Below are 10,097 nucleotides of genomic sequence, written 5' to 3'. Positions count from 1 at the left end.
GGAGGTGAGGGGGATGTAAGGAGGCACGGAGATGTGGAAAGTCACAAGAGAAATGCACAACAAAGAAATGCTAACGCTAGCATGACAAGTTTTTTCTCTCCACCGAAAGATGGGAACCAAAATAAAATAACAGCAGCTGAAGTGACAACCCAGCAAACACAGAACGTTGTGAGGACGTCGCCAGTTCGTCGTCATTTGGTCAGCGCGACATTACTTTATGGCAACGTTGTGAGGACGTCGTGGTAAAGTTCCATTTTTTAGGATCTCGGCTAACATCCCAGAAACGTCGCGGGCACGTCCTCAAAAGACGTCGCTAGTTAGTCCCATTGGGGACGTTGTAGCGACGTGATCAGCTGGTCTCCAGATAACTTTTTCATATTATTCCACTGCATGTATTATTATTATTATTAAGATACCATTTGAATAGCCTATTATTTGAGAAATATACTAAATTCATCAAGAATTTTAAAATATGGCATGAATTATTATTATATTTTTAGATATATAAAACATTTATTAAATTAACGACAAAACAAATAACAAATAGTTTGCTTAGCAAATGGTGATAATGTTTGTTAATGACAGAGATTCATTGAAAGAGGGCACGGGACAAATTAACATTTAAACTAGCAGCGCGCGTCACTTTCTGAGTACTGTAACGTTAAGTGCGCGTGCCCGTCATTAACGGTCAACTTACAGGAGACGGACACGGAGGAAAAGGTAAGTGCTATAAATCTACTTTTATTCATAGTTTCTACTGATATAAAGTTAGATGTCACCAAAGAGGAGTAGTGTTTTGTATTTTTGTAGGGTTTTCTTATTCAGTTTAATAAACAAAATGCTCTGTTTGGTTAGGTTAGCTCAAGAGCAGTCTCAGAGGCGGTCTAAGATAACGTTAACTATTAAAATCTTGAGATACAATTTTATACCTTTTTTAAATTATTTTACATTTAACACGATAAACTACACAATATTCACTTTCTAATTCTTTAAAATTTAACCGTAGTAACGTTAATTAGTTTGTTTGAATGTCTGCCGCTCGAGCTTGATGATGCTCATGCTAGCCATGCTGTGAACTTGAATATAAACCGATAGAACGTTAAATATAAAGTTTAACGTTAATTAGACCGAGGCTGCCGAAATCATGTTCAGTGTAACGTTATGTGGGATTAATGATTTCCCCTTTTCTCACTCAAGTGGTAGGCCTGTAAATTCTGTCATCTGCTCATTATTGGTGTTAATGGTGTTTTTCACATGCATTCTTTTTATTCTAGTTTCATTCTCAAATAGATCTGATACTTTAGTTTCAACAAATATTTAATAAACAAATGGTTCACTTTTTTTAGGGCCTGCCTCACACCAGTTGAGTCAATGATTCAGTGAGTTGCTTATAAGAAAAGATATTCATTTGTTGCCACCTAGCAGTTTAAATGTTTTATTCATTGCTGTAAAACTAACATACTTTTTTTTTAATCATCAGGTGGAGAGACAGTCTGGGCAGCAGCAACAAGACAACTATTACAAATAGAGACGGGTTTCAAAAACTGGTACTAATTTGGTTCAATACTGAAAAGAATGATATAAGCTACAGGATCAATAGTGCTGCTATCAGTATTCTTGTAACGTTGATTCATTAACCTTTAGACACAACCACATATCATCTAAATCATCTCCAAGTGGATGTCAGCAAGGATCCAGGATCAAGAGATCATTCTTCATGAAGACTGTTCCATAGGAAGCAGTGAATCCTGGGTGAAAAAGTAAACCTGGTTGTTTCAGCATCACTCAGGCAAGACTAAATACATTTAAATTGATTTCAGTTTGTTATATGTTTCAGGTCATCCTGACCACTCTGCTGTCCTGGACGTGAGGATATGCTGAAACTGCATTTCTCATGGTTAAAAGATTTGTGCAGCAGTATCCAGATATACAAACAGCCTTCCTGGACCCACACGACTAAAGGCTCAGGAGGAGAGACAGGTAATGACTGCCAATTCCGATCTGATCTGATACCAGTGCAGTTTTTTTTTAATCAGTGTAGAATTTCTATATTTCTGTGTGTTGACCTGGGCCCATATTCACAAAACATCTTGAGGATAAAAGTTAATAAGTGTAGGACTAAATCTGGTAAAATGTTACACATTGCTCTTTATATTGTTGTAAAATAAATTTATGAAAAAACAAGTAGCATAAATATATTAATATATATAAATTATATACTATAAAATTAAAGGACATTTCTTTTTAACATATATCACAGTAATGAAGGCAGCAACATGTGATAGACAGGACAGAACAAGAAAGACTAATAAGCTTTAATTGCGCTGAAGTATTATAATATGAAAGGGTATGGCTCCTATACAGCGCATAGTGCTTATGCGCAACCAGTGCGCAGAATGATGTGCTTGAAGCAACACAGAGTCACAGCGTTCAGCACTACACATAGAAATGTTCAAAACACCAAGGGAAGAGATATTGATGTGTAGTGTATTATATCTGTGCAATATTTTGAGCCTTTTCTTTTAACAGTTTTAAATCTCAGTTATTGTGTGCTCTTGAAGAGTTTTATTGTTTTGACTGTAGTAACTAGAGCTGGGACGATACACTATACTATCACGATACTTATATATAACACCGAGTTTCCAAATTATTATGCAAGTGATATCAATAGGGTTTTGTTACAATAAATAGTCAGATTTTTGTTTTTGTGGTTTTTTTCACATCTTTTTAGATAACTGGTATAAATCTCAGACAGGTTTGGTCAATAGTTTGCCAGGCCTTCTTAGGTAAATGGAAACCCTATTTAAAGAGGTTGTTCCAAATTAATAAGCAAGTCACAGTTCTCATGAAATATGGTGAGGAAGATGAAAAGTATGAAAAACAAACAATATTTTGTGAAAAGCAAATAGAGATTATTGAACTGTCAAAAGATTTGTGAGTGACTTAGAGCACAGAAGATCTTGGTCAGATAAAGATTTATTAAGCAAAGTTTCTGTCAAACAAATTAACTGTATTGTAATGGCAGCTGTAAAAAAGCCACTGCTGAGCAGCAGACAGATGTTTGAAGCTACTGGAGTCTCAAGATCCTCTCAATGTAGACTGACAAAATATTGTTTGTTTTGATGCCTTTTGCAAGACATTGCATTGTTTCATACTTTTCATCTTCAGAAAGATCTTTCTTCCTCACCATATTTCACGAGAACTGTGACTTGATTAATAATGTGGAACAACCTCTTCAAGTAGGGTTTCCATTTACCTAAGAAAACCTGGCAAACTATTGACCAAACCTGTCTGAGATTGATACCAGTTATCTAAAAACTTACACAAGTTTAGTTTAGTTCATGGAGCTCTTTCCTAAGGAGCTGATTATCTGAATCATGTGTGTTTAATGAGAGACATACAAAGTGTGCAGTGCTGCGGGTCCCCAGGACCACAATTGTAAACCACTGCCTTTATGAGAACCTCCCGTTTTTAAATGTTTAAAAAATATTGGAGTTGGCCTAAATTTGACCAATGTGAGGAGGATCTCAATACCATGACTTAGGTGCCCTTGAGCAAGGCCATGGAACCGAACCCCCAACTGCTCCCCGGGCCGCATGGCTGCCCACTGCTCCGGGTGTGTGTTCACAGTGTGTGTGTGTGCTACTCTGTGTGTGTGCACTTCGGATGGGTTAAATGCCACAGGCTGAATGTCACGTCACTTTCACTGTTCACTAAATTACACAACCACATCACTTTGCTGTATTTCCCACAGGATTATTTTTTTTGAGACTATGGAGGCTTGTGTTGTTTGGGGGATCTGGGGGCATGGTCTCGTGTAAGAAATTGTGTACATTTTAAAGTTAAATTCGTCTATCTGGTGCACTTTGAGAGTTCAATATTAAGAGCTCCAAGTTTGGAAATTTAACAAAGAAAAAGGTCATTGCAATGACTCAACTCTCTTTTTTAGTTACTGTAGACCCTTGAGAGTTTTGTTAATAGGTTTTAAGCTAAATCTCCTAGCTAGGACACCTAGTAGTAAGATAAAATTCTCTGTGAAAATGGCCCCAGAATCTGCCTTTCCTTTAGAAGCTGGAGAACCACTTAAGATTTCAAAAAGGAAGATTCACAGATTGTGGCCACCATCAAAAAAAGTCTCAGGTGACTTATCCAAATTGTCTATAAAATTATTTGTTTAATTAGTTTTATTTGTTTATGTTTGTGTAAATTCAAGGGAAAGATGAAAAATAAGGAAGTCTGGGAACAACTGAAGAAGACAGCAGTGAGGAAAGGAAGTAATCATCAGAATGTAAGTGTTTTTTTGTTTTTTTTCTTAGAATGTGTGCATTGTTTATCACAAGTGGTTTTCATTTAAATGTAGCAATGTACACAGCTGGTCAAAAGTTTGAAATATATTTTAAAGTATAATTTATTTCTGTGATTTTCAGCATCATTACTCCAGTCTTCAGTGTCACATGATCTTCAGAAATCATTCTAATATGCTAATTTGCTGTTCGAGAAATATTTCTGATTATTATCAATGTTGAAAACAGTTGTGCTGCACAATATTTTTGTCTACACTACAGTTCAAAAGGTGATTTTTTTTTCTTTGGGAAGACATTTAAGTGGTAGAAAAGACTTAAATTTTAATTATAATTTTAAAAAAGTTTTTTTTTTATGTTTTGAACTTTGTATTCATATAATAATCATGAAGGAAAAATTCAAGATTTACACAGAAATATTAAGTAGCACAACTGTTTCCATGCGCACAAATAATGTGATTATTTCCAAAAATCAGAGTATGGACTTACCTGATGTCATTAATGTACGTCATGAGCACATGCACGCTTTGGTCAGAGCGGCAATAATGCGATTAAGTGCATGTAAATGCACTGATTGATAATAATCAGCAATGTTTCTCGAGCAGCAAATCAGTATATGACATAAGATCATGTTGTGACACTGAAGACTGGAGTAAAGGCTACTGAAAAATTCAGCTTTGCCTTGCAGGAAATGAAATACATTTTAAAGTATTATTCAAAAAAGAGTATGAAAACTGTTGTTTTTAAATTTTACAAATATTTTACAATATTACTGTTTTTGTACTGTGATTGTAATCAAATAAATATAGCCTTGGTGAGCAGAAGAGAATTCTCTCGAAAAACATTAAAAAAAAAATGTTTGAATGGCTGTGTACATACATTAGCAACATTAACAAGATGATCCTCCCTTTCAGCTCAGAGAAGTTTATTGACGGTGCAGGCTCAGGATGAAGAAGAGGGGGAAGAACACGTTAAACAATTTTCTCATACCTTTGCCATGTGTTAAAATAAAAACAATAAACCTGACTACAATAATATGCTAAATGTTATTAAAAGATTCCAGTTTGCAAGAAATCTGGAGTCTCTGACTCTGCACTAGAGGAACTCTTTGCTGAAGAAGATCAGGTGCTGAGAAGGAGCCTTGTTCTACAGCAAAACACTGCATCAAGCCTCCTGTCCTTCCCTCAGAAGAGCCTGTCTTCTGCTGCTGGGGTAAGAAAGACATTCCTCTTCTCTATCGGCTGTCCAGCACCTAACTCTGCCTCCGCAGCACTGTCTGAAAGAGTCTTCTCCACAGTCAGAGATCACACATTCTCCTGAGAAACTCAACACACTCATTTTCTAAAAACTGTTTGTGTTTTGAAGTGGGCCAAATAATACAGGAGAGATGCTAGAAATCTCCATATTGTTGTTTTACATATCTTTACTCTTTATGAATGAATGTCTTTTATCTTCTGAGAAGCTCAAGAACTATGGTTCTTTGGTAATTGTAATATTGTTTAGGTTTATCTTCTGATAGTAAAGCCGTATTAAAGCACATCACCAGACATTTGTAGCAGGTGGCCTCATATAGGACGCTCGGGAAACAATTGAACTTTTCTTCTGCAAAAAAGTAATGAAGTATCTACTGAATTGTTTCATATCTTTTTATTATGTCTTAGTTTTTTGCACCAAATTATGGAGGAGTTGTATTAATGAGACTACTGTGTTAGTGAGGATTCTAGCAGGCTATTGTGTATCGATCAGGACACAGGAATGAAGACGAGGAGATGTAATTTCTTCAATTAACTGTATTGAGATCCAGCAGTATTCATCAGAACATTCCAATATCCAGCATTGTCATTATAGTCTGATAAGAAACAAATAAATCACCATTAGGTACTGATTACTATGCAACGTAAATAATAAATCCACACAAATAATACAAATCAGGATCATCAGACATAAATATATCAATAAACATTGCTATGTCCCTTTAAACATAATCTTCAATTACATAATGACGATATTACTTCCTTCACATAATAGCTTCACCTCCTATATCACTGACCAGTTTATCTAAAACTATATTAAAAAAGGGTTTACAAAAGGAGAAATGGCGACATCCTCTGGCCAGAAAGGCTACTGCACAACAGCGTCTGCAAGTGGTCTCCTGAGCACGATATTAACTCTTCTTAATTCAATGTTATAAACGTTACTACGTAATTTAAACTTCAGGAAGCTCACATCAGTTAAATTAGTATTTCCTACAGTATTTTACAGCATAAACATTGTTCTATAGCTATACATCTCACTCATCCTGCTGGGCATGTTAATGCATTGTAATTCTACAGTATAGAAACACAAACACAACAACGTGACCACTTACTTTTCGTCATGAACTCAACACATAAATATTGGAAGCTGGATCGTTCAGAACAGATTAAGGAAACTACACAACACAGGTACGTAGGCTGAAATATGCTGCTGAACTTGAACACTTTCCCGAACTCACTATAACCAACACACTAGCTACACACTTCCTCCCCGTAACCACCGAAGAAGAGTCTTAAAGCGGCATGCACCCAGAAACGTCAGAGCCTTTTATACAGCCGCCCCCAAATGTGCAAGCACATTTGCTCCATTAAAGGCTCATCAGTCAGGCTGAGGGGGGCTCACTGAGGCATCATCCTCCCCCGACGGGAGAGCTGGCAACATCACCAACCGAGCTACTGGTCGTGTGTACACATGTCCTCTGATGTCCACATCAGCGGATCTAATGCATCCATCGTCGCTGCGGTGGACCTTGGTTACATGTCCAATGGGCCACATGGCTCGAGGTAGCTGCGGGTCCACCAGCATGACAACAGCCTTATCCAGTAGTTCAGGAGAAGTGGAGTGCCATTTCTGTCTGGTCTGCAGCCCAGGGAGATATTCTCTGATGAATCTGAACCAGAATTGGTCGGCAAGAACTTGTGAATGCCTCCAGCGTCTGCGACTCAGGAGCTCTGTCTCAGGATAGACCACTTGGGGTAGAGATCCATCGGGCCGCCCCATAAGCAGACTATTAGGCGTCACAGGGTCGATATCTGCAATGTCGGCAGATACATAACCCAATGGTTTAGAGTTGAGTATTGCCTCAACTTCCAGGAGAACGGTGAGAAGGACATCTTCATGAACAGGTTGTGCCCCCACACAGGTGTAAAGTGCAGACTTGACGGAGCGGACCTCTCTCTCCCACACTCCACCAAAGTGTGGAGCTGCTGGGGGGTTAAACTGAAACTTAATCCTCTGACACGCGAGTCGTTTCCGCAAAGTTGGCTCCATACTGGCAAACGCCTCTCTAAGTTCCCGTTCTCCTCCTCTGAAGTTGGTCCCCTGGTCTGACAACAACTCTGCAGGTGTCCCCCTTCTGGCGATGAACCGTCTTAGGGCCATCAAGTAAGCATCCGCGTCCATATTTCTGAGGAGATCCAAGTGTACCGCCCTGGTTGTTAAACACTTAAATATTATCCCCCAGCGTTTCTCCTGGCGTCTGCCCATCTTCACAAACATGGGTCCAAAACAATCCACGCCAGTGGAATGGAAGGCGGGTTTGTGTAATCGGAGACGAGCAACGGGAAGGTCCGCCATTCGGGGAATGGAATGCTGAGCTCTCCAGCGCTGACATTCGGCACAAGAACGCTGATGTCTGCGAATTGCCTCCCTTCCATGGATTATCCAGAACGACCGCCGCCGCATCTCTGCAAAGACCCGCTCTGGACCAGGATGGAGCAGGTTGCTATCAAACCTTTGGATAAGCAAGCGTGTAACCGGGTGTGAGGCATCCAGAACTACAGGGTGCAATGTCAAATCATCTGGACCTTCCAAACGTCGTAACCGACCTCCTACTCGTATGAGGTCCGTGGATTTATCTAACTCCGGAGCCAAGGTGAGTAATCGACTCCCAGGTGAGACAGGTTTCCCGGCTGCAAGGAGTTTGTAGTCCTCTGGAAATGACTGTTGTTGGGCTCGCTGGAGAACAATCATCTCTGCCTGTTGGTACTCTTCAGCATTAGGTGGTGAACTTGAAGGGTTTGGTCCTAGGATTTCTAGAGCAGTGGCATCTATAAGCTCCTGCCAGGTTTGGTACACCTTGTCATCCCTGCTGATTGACATTGGTGAGGTAATCGTTACTCCTCAGAAGGTGGTCTTCCGGAGTTCCACATTGTCCTCAAATGGCTCAGTGCTGGGTCTTTCTGGCCAGGTGGCTGGGTTCTGGAGAAGGAAGGGAGGTCCTTGAGACCATCGGTTGGGATCTATTAGGGCCTCCAGGGTCTTCCCTCTCGTCAGATCATCAGCAGGATTGTTTGCTGAGTCCACATAGCGCCAAGTGCACTTTTCTGTTAACTCCTGTATCTCAGCTATTCTGGCGCCTACGAAGACCTTGTAGCGGCAAGATTGGGAGTGTAGCCAGGTTAGGACTGTAGTGGAGTCTGACCACAACACAGTTCGAGCCACTGTCAAGCTTAGTTCCCTCTCAAGGACATGAGCCAGCTGTGCTGCAACCAGAGCTCCACAAAGCTCCAGGCGTGGGATAGAATGCAGACGTCTTGGAGCTACTCGTGAACGAGCAAGGATGAAAGACAGGTAGATCTGGCCTTCCCTGTCCTCGGTTCTCATGTAGGCTACAGCTCCATAAGCCTGCTCAGACGCATCTGCGAAGATGTGCACCTCACGGGTAGCACCCTCAAGGTTGGCGTCCGCCGGAACATATGCACGTGGAAATGTGAGGAGAGGTAAGGACTCCAGTTCAGCCTCCCAGGTGGACCAGGCTTGCAGGAGTTCGGCGGGTAAGTTAGAGTCATCCCAACCTCGCTTCTTATCCCACAGCTGCCTGATGATGAGCTTCGCTCGAGTGGAGAAAGGTAACATGTAACCCAAGGGATCATATTGAGTAGCTAGAACTCTGTAAATGTTCCTCAGAGTTGGTACCTCGTAAGACACAGGCCTATGTTTGTAGCCCAAGGAGTCGGTTGCCCAATTCCAGCTGAGACCGAGTGTTGACTCCAGAGGATTGGACTTATCCTGTGCCAGCCACAGGTCCAGGCTTTCAGATCTGGCCTCTTGAGGCAAATGACTCAGGACGCCTGGATTGTTGCAAGCCCATTGACGCAACTCAAAACCTGCAGAAATCAGAAGATCCCTGAGGCGATCCACCAGCAGTTTAGCTTCACCCGGCGTACCCACGCTCTGCAGGCAGTTATCTACGTAAAAGCAGTTCTCAACCGAGAATCTCAGGTCATCGTCCGGCTGGCAGTGGTCAACAACATGGCGCTGCAGGGCGTATGTCGCACAGCACGGGCTACAGGTTGTGCCGAAAGGCAAAACTTGCCACTCAAATGTTCTTGGGGTTTCTTCCACCTTCAGGTCCCGCCACAGGAACCTTAGAAGGCGGCGATCTTCAGGGATGAGGCGGACTTGATGAAACATCCCCTTGATGTCTCCACTAACAGCTATGGGATGTTCACGAAATCTCAATAAGACTCCCAGCAAGGGGGCACCAAGGGTAGGGCCAGGTAGCAGGTACTGGTTCAGGGTCTGCCCGAGGTACTGGTGAGAGCAGTTAAAGACCAGGCGGTTCTTTCCGTTGTGGCTGATGAGATGATGTGAGATGTACCATCCCTCTTTGGTAGAGGTCTCCTCAGTGACTTCCCTCACAGCACCTGTTTCTATGAGCTTCTGCATTTCCATCTTGTACGCATCTGCTAGTTTAGGGTCCTTTAAGAGTCGCCTCTCAGTACTACGTAACATGGGCATAACTGACTCCTTTGGCGA

General features: G+C 41.2%; 1 long non-coding RNA gene across 3 annotated transcripts; it reads left to right on the top strand.

Annotated features, from left to right (window-relative positions):
• Window positions 1-698: 698 nt before the first annotated feature.
• LOC122140455 lies at window positions 699-5,860 on the top strand. 3 transcript variants are annotated; one of them, XR_006157122.1, is made up of 7 exons: window positions 699-720; window positions 1,347-1,379; window positions 1,481-1,547; window positions 1,645-1,752; window positions 1,838-1,980; window positions 4,214-4,288; window positions 5,216-5,860. It is a non-coding gene; the product is annotated as an uncharacterized LOC122140455 (long non-coding RNA). The 3 variants fall into 3 exon arrangements; XR_006157121.1 differs by having other exon boundaries at window positions 702-720; window positions 1,645-1,760; XR_006157123.1 differs by lacking the exon at window positions 1,347-1,379 and having other exon boundaries at window positions 702-720; window positions 1,645-1,760.
• The last annotated feature ends 4,237 nt before the right edge of the window (window positions 5,861-10,097 follow it).

Source organism: Cyprinus carpio, chromosome A4, assembly GCF_018340385.1.
Source record: "Cyprinus carpio isolate SPL01 chromosome A4, ASM1834038v1, whole genome shotgun sequence".
Lineage (NCBI taxonomy): Eukaryota > Metazoa > Chordata > Actinopteri > Cypriniformes > Cyprinidae > Cyprinus > Cyprinus carpio.
This window is presented reverse-complemented; position numbering and strand designations above follow the sequence as displayed.